Source organism: Alexandromys fortis, unplaced genomic scaffold (genome assembly GCF_014885135.2).
Source record: "Alexandromys fortis isolate MF-2015 unplaced genomic scaffold, M_Fortis_MF-2015_v1.1 scaffold_136, whole genome shotgun sequence".
NCBI lineage: Eukaryota > Metazoa > Chordata > Mammalia > Rodentia > Cricetidae > Alexandromys > Alexandromys fortis.
In genome coordinates, this window is record NW_026068024.1 from 2,607,403 (window position 1) to 2,617,818 (window position 10,416).

General features: G+C 43.5%; 1 protein-coding gene and 1 long non-coding RNA gene across 3 annotated transcripts in view; one reads left to right on the plus strand and one right to left on the minus strand.

The window, feature by feature from the left end:
* The window catches only part of Vit (vitrin), a 116,631-nt gene extending 116,298 nt beyond the window's left edge, over window positions 1-333 (minus strand). The window contains exon 1 of one of the 2 annotated variants that reach the window (XM_050163541.1): window positions 105-333. The gene's annotated coding sequence lies outside the window, so the exon portion shown is untranslated. The remainder of the gene's footprint in view (window positions 1-104) is intronic. The other variant, XM_050163540.1, reaches the window with a different exon arrangement.
* The window catches only part of LOC126514571 (uncharacterized), a 39,217-nt gene that overhangs the window by 351 nt on the left and 28,450 nt on the right, over window positions 1-10,416 (plus strand). The gene's annotated exons all lie outside the window — the stretch shown is intronic.

Below are 10,416 nucleotides of genomic sequence, written 5' to 3' on the forward strand. Positions count from 1 at the left end.
ATTTATGCTTGTTTATCAATGAAAAGTACTTTGTAATGTTTTTATAACAACGAATGGAAAGCAGCCATATGTACATGTACACCTTTAGCCCTTGCCAGACATACCTTGTTTGAAGAAAGCAGTGACTTTTTTCCCCTAAGTTTTCCACCACAAAGAAGGGTTATTCTTTTTTCTTTAAGATTTTCTGCATCACAAATCCCATCCAAATTATTCTAAAGAAGAAGCAAGAGGAGGTCCAGGAACCTTTCTCTTCTTAGACGAGCAAAGCAAACATTCCCATCTACCTCTCAGCCCTTTGGGAGGCACATTTTGTCACACACACACACACACACACACACACACACACACACACGCCTCTCATACTGGGTTTAGTGCTGAATTAGGCGGTCCTCTTTCAAATTTCCACTCCCACTTGCTGTTTTGAGCAAAGGATTTCTAAATAGTCTTTTCTTACCCAAAGCACACATCCAGTAAGTGAATTCTACAATTGGATATTTTGAGATGCAGAAGTGGAGGAGTTAGATAGGAATTTTTATTTCTTCTTAAAATATATGTTTTAAAAACTATCCAAGCAGAGCAGTTGTTTTTTTTCTCCTCTCTCTCTCTCTCTCTCTCTCTCTCTCTCTCTCTCTCTCTCTCTCTCTCTCTTTTTCTCTCAGCACTAATGAATGTAGCTGAATTAAGTTGTTTGAAGACAGAAAACTGCAACCACCGCCAAGCTTATTCTACTGGCCTCTCCCTTTTGCATAGAGAACACACATTTTCCCTGCTTTGGAAGCTACTGTTTGCTTTGCTTTGTTTCCATCCTCGCTGCTTAGGGCGAGCTCCATGAAATAATTGCAGTGTAGGCTGCTGGTAACAGGACACATGATAATAATAGCGGGAACTCCGACTCATGTTTCACAGAACATAAAACCAAACAAAAACAAAAACCACCACCACCACCCCAAAAAACCCAAAACCCTCTTCTTGGATCGATCTCTTGGATATCTCATATCATCGAGGGAAACTGCCCATTTTAGTTACTTGGACATTAGTGACATCAACTGAGCTAAAGGGATTTGGAGCCAAAACATACATAAGGATATCTTAGCAATGAAAAAATAATCCAACCAAAAAGTAAAGTAAGAGTCCACCCGGCAGTGTCCAAGGCTGCACTGTCTAGCAGTGTGGTGTGACATCCTTTTCTCCAGCTGGGCAGAGGGCAGCAAAGAACCATTCCTCCTCCTGCTGGGGAGGATGCACTCGCGCAGCTGGAGAAGTGGACTTCCTCCCATTCCTGGCATGCCCCTGTCCTCATCTGCCGGCACTGGGTGGGGTGGGGCACTCTCTTCTCACGACTCCGGCTGTCATGTCAACTAGACTTCCTTTTTTCCTTCCCATTTGTGCCCTGAAATTATTTTTCAATCTTGTTTCTTCTGTCAACAAATCCCGGTGGCATCAGGACAACAGGAGATGTTTCCCCTCGGAAGGTGGGCGGTCCTGCTGCTCCTGATCGGGTGGCTTCATCTGAAGCATGACTGAATTGAGCTGATAAAAATGCTGGAGTGCAGATTTTCTGGCACTTTGCCCTGGGTGTGGTGCTTATCGTTTGCACGTAACACATTCCTTGATACTTAGAAGTGTAAAGACGTATATAGCGTGTAACATCTTCTTGATATTTAGAAGACTTTAAGGGCCAGTAATGTCAGCTTCAGTTTACAGATAAGGGACCTCAGCCTCAGAAAGTGCGAGCAGTTTCCCCAAGGTCATTCACGTACTGGAACAAGATCTCGTATTTATTGTTTAAGGCTTCCTCACTCTCAGTCAATGAGACTGTTTTCATGCTTACAACTGCCCTTTTCACTACTTTTAAATTTAAATTCCTATGGTGAATAAAGGACAAGTAAAATCTAAATGTGTGAGAAAATATGCGGAGAGCTTCTCAGAGATAAAGGAAATTGAAAAATCATGATGTGTGGATTGAGAGAATTTTAGGAAATAGAAGTGATGGTTACCCAAATTGTGACTGAAAATGACAAAAATTTTGTAATAGCAAAATTTATGTAATATAGCTTTACCAAATTAAAAATAACAAAAAGGAGTAATTCCTTTAAAGAGTAATGAAACGTTGTTTGATTTTAATAATAATGACCAAAAAAAAAAAATAGGAATCTAGCCTTCATGGCAGACATGTTGTGGCTTTGTTGTGCTGCTGATGGCAGGTCAAGGTGGCTACTCTGGACAGAAATCCAAAAGCACACAGTTGAATACATGCACCCTACTGCCCACTATGCACCAATGGTGCATGATGTGGTGAGCTCAGGAACACACGGAGAACTCAGGAAGCAAGTGTGAGATGCACCGGGTGAGAGACAAACACCCGAAGACCCCTAGAGCTCGCCCTGCACCTCCGTCCCCACAGTCTTCCCTGCGGGACTTTTTGTGGCTCTCACGCTCATTTTCTTCCTGGCTTGTGCAAATGTCAGCTCAGTGAGGCCAGTCCTAGCTGTCCTGTTTAAAGTGGACCCCACCCACTCTGAACATTTCCTTTTCCTCTCCTCTGATTTATTTTTCTTTTACAGTATTGATCGGCTTCAATAATGTTTTCACTTGGTTTTGTTTGTGATGAACACTGCACTAGCAGGATAAATACAGACCCAGAATGAAAGAGGCTTTGTCTGTTTTATTCACATACGCATTCTTGGCTCTTGAATCCAACGCATCCTAGGCACACAGCAAACATGAACTAAATGCATGATTGGAAAAACAAATGGCTACTTATAGTGAGGAGGGTGAAGTATCAGGATCCGTGGAATAAATATCATCCAAGAAAAATCTTAAGCCTCATGTAAGCCAGCAGTGCTGGGAATGGAGTCCACGCCCCATTCCTGGGCATCTGCAACAGCAGCAATGCCTACAACTAAACCAGCTAACTCGGTGACAATGAAGAAATCTTCACTTGTTTTTTAGAGCCACAGTATCACAAGTTCCTGGTGAAGAGCCCTGAAGTTGCTCCTTGCTTGGCATAGGGTAAAATATATAATTGAGGACAAAATTGTGGGGTTGGAGGGGGATGTAGTTCAGTTGGTAGAGCGCCTGTCTGGTGTGCATTGAGCCCCAGGGTTTATGCTCAGCACTGCCCAAACTGGCTGTGGTGGATCAGGTCTGTAATACCAGCATCAGCATGGGCGAGGAGGTAAGAGGACCAGAAACTCAAGGACATCTCAGCTATGTAGTGAGTTCAAGGCCAGCCTGGGCTACAGCAGGCTCTTCTGGGTGGATCGAAAGGGGGCAGAGAGTAAAACTGGGCTGTATGGTTTCCTCAAGGAAAGTGCTGCTTGTCAGTCACCCCTGGCTGCTTGAAAGCTCATGCTCTTTCGCAAATCGCTTGACACACGCTAAAGCTTGGTGTCCTAGACTTCTTGTACCCAGCACAAAAACTCCAATCTCTCCTTAGACTGTTCCCTGTTGAAACTTTTTATTATTGTCATAAGCAGTGAGCTTGATGGTTCTTGAAAATACTGTCTCATTTTCCCCCGTTTTTGCTCCATAGCATATGAGGCGATCTCCACACTGCACAGCTGTTCTTTTATGCGACTTTTAAAAATGCAGGCTGGCAGTTAAGAGCCTATGTAATGAGGCAGCCTTTTCCGACACTCCCGATACGTTTGCCGTGTGCAGGTAGAAAACACAAGAGTTTTACAAAGAAATGCCTTCATAAAACAAACACACTGAAATATCTCGGGTTTTATCGTGTTTGATGCTACATCAATTTTTCATAGAAATACAATTTGCCTCGAACTCTTCTGTAACAGCTCTGATGCTCTCCCTGTGCAGCTGGAACTCACTGCTGGAATCGGATGCTAGTTCCGTGTCCCGGAGGCTGCTGAGCAGCGCCGAGCACACACCTTTGCGGCATCAAGGAAAGTGGAAAATCCACCTGCCCAATTAGCCTTCATTAAATTTATATCTCCACGGTTGTCAGGAGCAAAGAGGTTGTTGTTACGAGAAGAATTTACCTTTCCAAGAACAGGAGCCAAATGAAGAACGGGGCAACTTACGGGTTTGGGAACAGATGGGCAGAGAATTTTGCTAAGCAATGTAAGACTAAAAGAAAGAGGATGGGAGCATGGCAAAGGAAAAATTAATTACATACCAACCACGAGCCACTAATTGTGAGCAAAAGGTAAATTCAGTGACGGAAAGGAGACGGTTGGGCATTTGAATACATCTTCTTCTTCAGGTCATTAAAGCCAACTGCAAAAAAAAAAAAAAAAAAAGAGTGTTGAAAGATTACTACTCTCAAATGCTGCCCAGAAGCCAGGGAGTTGGACCCACTGTAAATACTGGACAATACTCACAATAATCTAGGATAAACAGACAAAAAAATAAATCCAGATAAGTCACCGTGACTGTCGTGGCATATAAAAGAGGCTAAAAGACCTAGTTAGTGACCGACGACAGGAACTGGAGAGTTGCCTGTGCATCCTAGGAATGCGTGGCACTGCTGACCTGGCAGGCTTGCAAGCACAAAAGCACCTCGTGCATAACCAGGGTTCACAATGGGGAGCGGGAGATTATAGGCCTATGGCTCGCCATTATGCCCAGTGAGCAGTCAAATCTAAAATAAAAGACGGGGTCACAGAGCGTGGTTAACTGTGGAGCTCTGCTGACACAGGCTGTGTTCTACTCTGTGGTGCGGTTTCTCTCTGTAGGTCTTGGGCCAGCTGGAAAGTCTCTGCTATAGTGTCCCATTCTGCTGTGGGGACAGCATATACCGGAGAAGATCTTCTCATAGCAACGATATTGCTATAAGAGGTCAATAAGAAGGTTAGGATTCTTAGAACTGGCCTGATGGGTCTGACCCATTCTTTCAGCTAAAATTCCATCATGAGGACAAAGTCAAGGGCCTTGTACTAGTTGCCCATGAAGAGGAAATGGCAAAGGCTAGGGCCTGAAGCTCGGTGTTTGAAAATCTAACTAGTTTGTTCTAGGTTCTGAGTTCTAGTCCAGCACTGGTAGAGGAGGAGGGAGAGAGAGGACAGACTTTGGCAAAAGAGTGAATGGATGTTGAAGAGAGGAGGGAAGAATCAGGACCAGTAATTCAACTGGCATGCCGTTCATTCACTGTTAACCTTTCTTTGTCCTTATGCTTATCATATATCTCGTCAACGGCATTCAGTTAGATTTTTAATTTTCCTAGGTTGTTTCTGCATTTAAAAAATTTGATCCATTTATATTTATTGTGATCACTGCCATAGTTGGGGTTATTTATGTACCTTATTTGTATCTTTCATTAACTTTCTGTCTTTGCTGATTTGCATTTTCTGTCTTCTGTTAGATTGATGACATTTTTATGTTCCTCACTTCCTCACCATTGTTTTGGAATTGCATATGATGTCACAGAAATGCGAGGGTTTCCCTCTAAATTTGTGTCTGTAGATGTCATTTTTTTGGTCCAATTTACATCTTATTTTTACTTTCCTTTCTGTCCTGCTGAGACTGTCAGGCCTCTGCTTCTGTCCTCTCTGTCCTATCATTCTGTTGACAATTTTAGAGCCACTCTTTTACGACACAAAATGAGACTGCTTTAATTCACTCTTTAAAGGGTTATGCCCACCTTTAATTTTAATATTTGGGAAACAGAGGCAGGCAGATTTCTGTGAGCTCAAGGACAGCCAGGGATACATAGTGAGACCCTGTCAAAATAGGACCTGTGTAGCAGAGAAGCCAGGAAGAACCCTTCTAACTCGGTGATCACACATAGCAGTCTGAGTAATTAGAGCAGTTGGCGGTGCATACCTAAGCGAGGCACAGAGAACACCGCATTCCCTCGGTCACATCATTGCCCCAAATGGATAAATGGCTTCAATTCTGAATAAATAGCAAAAAAAAAAAAATCCAAACAAAGGAGCCATGTTCAGATTTCCTGGTAGATACCTCTCGAAACTACCAAAGTCATGGAAGATTAGGACTGATTAGAGAAACTGAGGCACTACTATGGCATCTAAGCACAACACAATGCTAAATTCAATCCCAGAGCAGAAAAACGAGGAACAGCAGCAACGAGAAACCAGTGAAATGTAAATGAGGTGTATGGAGTCGGGATGGTAGTGCACCAAGGGTAACTTTCCATTTTGATAATGTTGCAGCCACAGGACATGGTGATATTTGAGGGAGCCAGAGAAATAGCAAAAATTTCTCTGAACTATGTTTATAAGACTTTTTTCCACATAAATCTGAAATTATTTCAATATAAAAACATATATTAAAAAGATGATGTCATGAATGGAAAATTGGAGGAGAAATAGAAAATAACCAAGAAATAGCATTCGGTTTGTTTTAGGAGATCTGTCTTCATGACTTTTGGCTCGTGAACACTCAGCTTCTTTATTTACAGAAGGAAAAAAATAATTTGCTGTTTTGAGGGTCAGATGGGATAAAGTTGGCTAAGAAAGGACCCCATTCACCAGGAGGGCTGTGCAAATGATTATTACTAATTACAATTTCCTGTGCATTTTTATTGGAGACGATCAGAGGTTCCAGAAGTTCTATCTTTTCCTCAGCATTTCCTGCTGTGGTGGAGATGAAGTTCACGGTAAATCCTAAGGTTTTCTAATGGTACCCACTTTCTTGGCTTGTAAGTCTACGTGGATGAGAAGCAATGGGAGCCGCATTCTGGTGGGCGCAAAGGCATGAATGTGTCTGGAGGTCAACAAATCCCCTGTCACTTGCACAAATGAGGGCCTCCAAGTGCTTTTTAAATGGCACAAAAGAGGGCCCAGGTCTCTCTATAGAAGGGATTCAACGAAGCCTACACTCAGCCCAGTCACACACATCAACATATTTCTTATAATGTTTCAGTGTTAATGTTAAAAAGGAAAAAAAAAAGAAGGCTACTCTTTGGGAAGAAGTGTACAATAGGTGACATCTGTGTCTGGGTGAAGGTGGCCAGGGGGCGGCAGTGACACTGTGGAGACTCAGAATTCCCATCGGAGTACAATGAATAGGATTTCTGTTTGGAGGGCAAAGCCCCAGAGGAGACGTGACTGAAATTGCAACACAAGCCAAGAAGAGGCTACAAAGAAAAGCGCAATAGGATTAGCAACATTAGCATTAGAACTGCAACGTGTTCCAGAAAGACAAAGAAGTCTGCACATGCACCATAGAGAAATCAATAGGCAGATGATCAAATTAGAGAACATGCTTGCAATAACTATAAGAAAAGATGAATACACTAACAATATATATACTTAAAAATCAATGAGGAAACATCAATGAACTACCAGGAAGAAAAGAGGCCAATGTATGTATGTGTGTGTGTGTGTGTGTGTGTGTTCACATTGTGCATGATATGAACAAATATGCGCACACACATGCACACAAGCACACACGCACAAAATAAGTGGATAATAAACATGTGGAGAAAAGCATTTAATCATATGAGAACATTAAAGAAATTCAAATTTAAAATGATATTGAAATGCCATTTCTAGCCTGCCTCTCTGGTACTGATATTTTTAAGGAAAACTTTCAATACCCGGAAGGTGAAGATTAGTATCCCTGGCTATGTGTACTTGCAGCAGACGGTGAAATTACTGCAGCTTCCCTCAAAGTGACTGGGAGACAAGCATTATGGAGACCAACAACAACCACCACCACCACCAAAACCACCACCTCCAATCACTACCACCAACCACAAAATAACACAAACCCAAAAGGCCAAAACCAGTTTTTAATCCCTGACCCTTTGACTGCTTTGTGCTGTGGTAGAACACCTCAGACTGCATGATCTATAATCTAAAGGAATTTCTCGCAGGTCCAGAGGTTGGGGGAGGGAGGGAATAGCAAAATGGTGGCCTCTCACCAGGGTCTCCATGGGCTGTCTTCCTACAGTGTAAGGCAGCGGGCTGAGAAAGGGCATGAGGAAGCAAGAGACCAGATGAGCAGCCTCAAGTCTGTACTGTTTTATTTTATTTCATTTGATACTGAGACAGGGCCTTTCTTGTGTTGCTCAAGCTCCTAAGTTCAAGAGATCCTCCTACCTCCACTTCTGGAGTAACTAAGGTTGTTTATACACGCCACTGCACGCCGTTCAAGCCCTGCTCAGTTGACATGAACCCACTCTAGCTTCCCTGTGGTCTAATCACGTCACAAAAGTTTCTCCCCTGAACCCTGTTTCACTGTGGATTTAACTTCCAACACCTGGTTTTCACGGGACACATTCCAACCATCACAGCCCTAGCATACATGTGTAGAGTTTCTGGGATGGAGATCTCCTGGTTCAAGGGAATTGTGACCCTGAAGACCCTAAGGTTAGGGCAAGGGTGCGTTTTCTCTCATTTGCCACGGGTGGACGACCGCCGTCCTCCTAGGTGCCTTGCCCCAAGGTGCTGTGCCGTGTGCCATAGCCCTGGTCATGACTGACAAGGCTGCAGAGGGAAAATCACCAGTTCCAACAGTCCAAGTGCGACCACAACTCTCTGGAGCATCTTTGGCTTGTTCTCCCTCTCACCTCAGCAGTCTGGATTGTGGCTTCAATCTACATTCAGAAGCCAGGTACCGTACTAGGCACATTTCCTGTATAAATTCATTTAATCCTCAAGCCACGCCCCAAAGTTCCAACAATATTACACATGAGAAGACGCGAAGCAATATGCTAATGACAACAGCTAGGAAGACAAAATTATAGTTTTCCCTGAGCTGCCGAGAATACTCTAGGCCACAGGCACCATCCCAGGACAGATAACAATAAAATAAAGGACAATAAAAAGAAGATGTCACCCAAGGTCTCTCTTGATTAAATGATGCTAATAAATGGTTTTATCCAGAGCAATGTTTGAGTTTGCTGCATAAATCCTCATTCGAGTAAAGACATGCTAACCGGGTACAAAAATAAAACATTGTGTTCTCTCTCTCTCTCTCCTTCTCTCCGTCCGACTTCCCTCCTTCCTTAACCCCCTCATGTTTTTTGCTTGTTTACGTTTTGAGATAGGGTCTCACTCTGTAGCCTAGCCTATAACTCACCATATTGCTCAGGCTGGTGTCAGATTCTCCGCAATGTTCTTCCCTCAGCCTCCCGAATGCTAGGATTACAGATGAGAGCCATCAGTCCCTTCCCCTTCCCACTGAGCTCTCATTAAGAACAACAGGCTAATTGAGATAAGATACTTTGCTAGCTGAGAAGCATGGGCCAAAGGTCCAATTTGGGGTCGGCTTGCTTTTCCTATTTTCCAAGTGCAAAATACCTTATTTTGTGTTTATTAGTGTTTTACCTGCATATACATTCATTCTTGTACCAAGGAGGTCAAAAGAGGAGGTCAGTTTTCCAGGAACTGGAGTTACAGTCAGTTGTGAGCTGTCATGTGGATGGTGGGAATTGAACTCAGGCCCTCGGCAAGCGCTAGTGCTCCTAACCACTGAGCTCTCTCTCCAGCACCTCTAAGTACAAATATTAATGTCAGCCTAAGAGCCAGTTTTCAGCTGCGAGAGTTCTTTTGGAGCCCGATCCACTCTTCCAGCCTGCTCATAAATCAAAGAAGCTTCAGTCAATTTGTTGGCAAGAAAAACTGTATTGCTTTCGCATGTTTTGTGATGTATTGGTGTTCAAAAACGAGTTATCCTAAGAGATTAATTACAAAGCACTTGAACTAAACGAACCCTAATTATGATGAGAGTTGATTATAACCACTTCATTAGTAGATGAACAAGAAAGTGGACACTGTGAGCAGATCAAGATGCTCATGGCCACAGGGCAGGCGGTGAGGAGGATGCACACTTCCTGGAAACCCCAGAGTTAGTGGTCAGTGTCCAGCTCGAGGGTGTTGTCACGGTGCCATACCAATCTCACGGAGCCCGGGAACCGGGAGCACATTCTCTCCATACGCATAACTTTGCGAGGTTTCTCGAAATTCAGGCGAAGACATCACTGGCCTCGGTGAGTTTCAGGATGTGTGTTCAGCGTTTGCTTACTGACAGTCTTTCACCTTCAAAGATACTTCAGTCTGTTCCTTAATCTTCCCTGAGTGCCTTGCCCCAGCCTTCTTGCTCCCTCAAATAAACATGCTTAAGGACACAGGAGTTAGACTATTAGGGAGGATCTGCCTTGTTTCTGAACATGTCATAATTTCCCTTAATTATTTTTATCACCACCTCAGTAATTCTCCTGTGGATTGAATGTTTTTGCTTTTGTTTTGACTACCCTCAAATGTGTGTATTGGAGCCCTAAGGCCCATGTGATGGCATTTGAAGATGAGCCCTGGGGAGGCAATTACGTTTAGATGAAGTTATAAGGGGTGGGGAGGAGTTCCCATCACGGGATTAGTGTCCTCACGTAGTAAATCTGGTCTCTCTCTCTCTCTCTCTCTCCCTCTCCCTCTCCCTCTCCCTCTCCCTCTCCCTCTCCCTCTCCCTCTCCCTCTCCCTCTCCCTCTC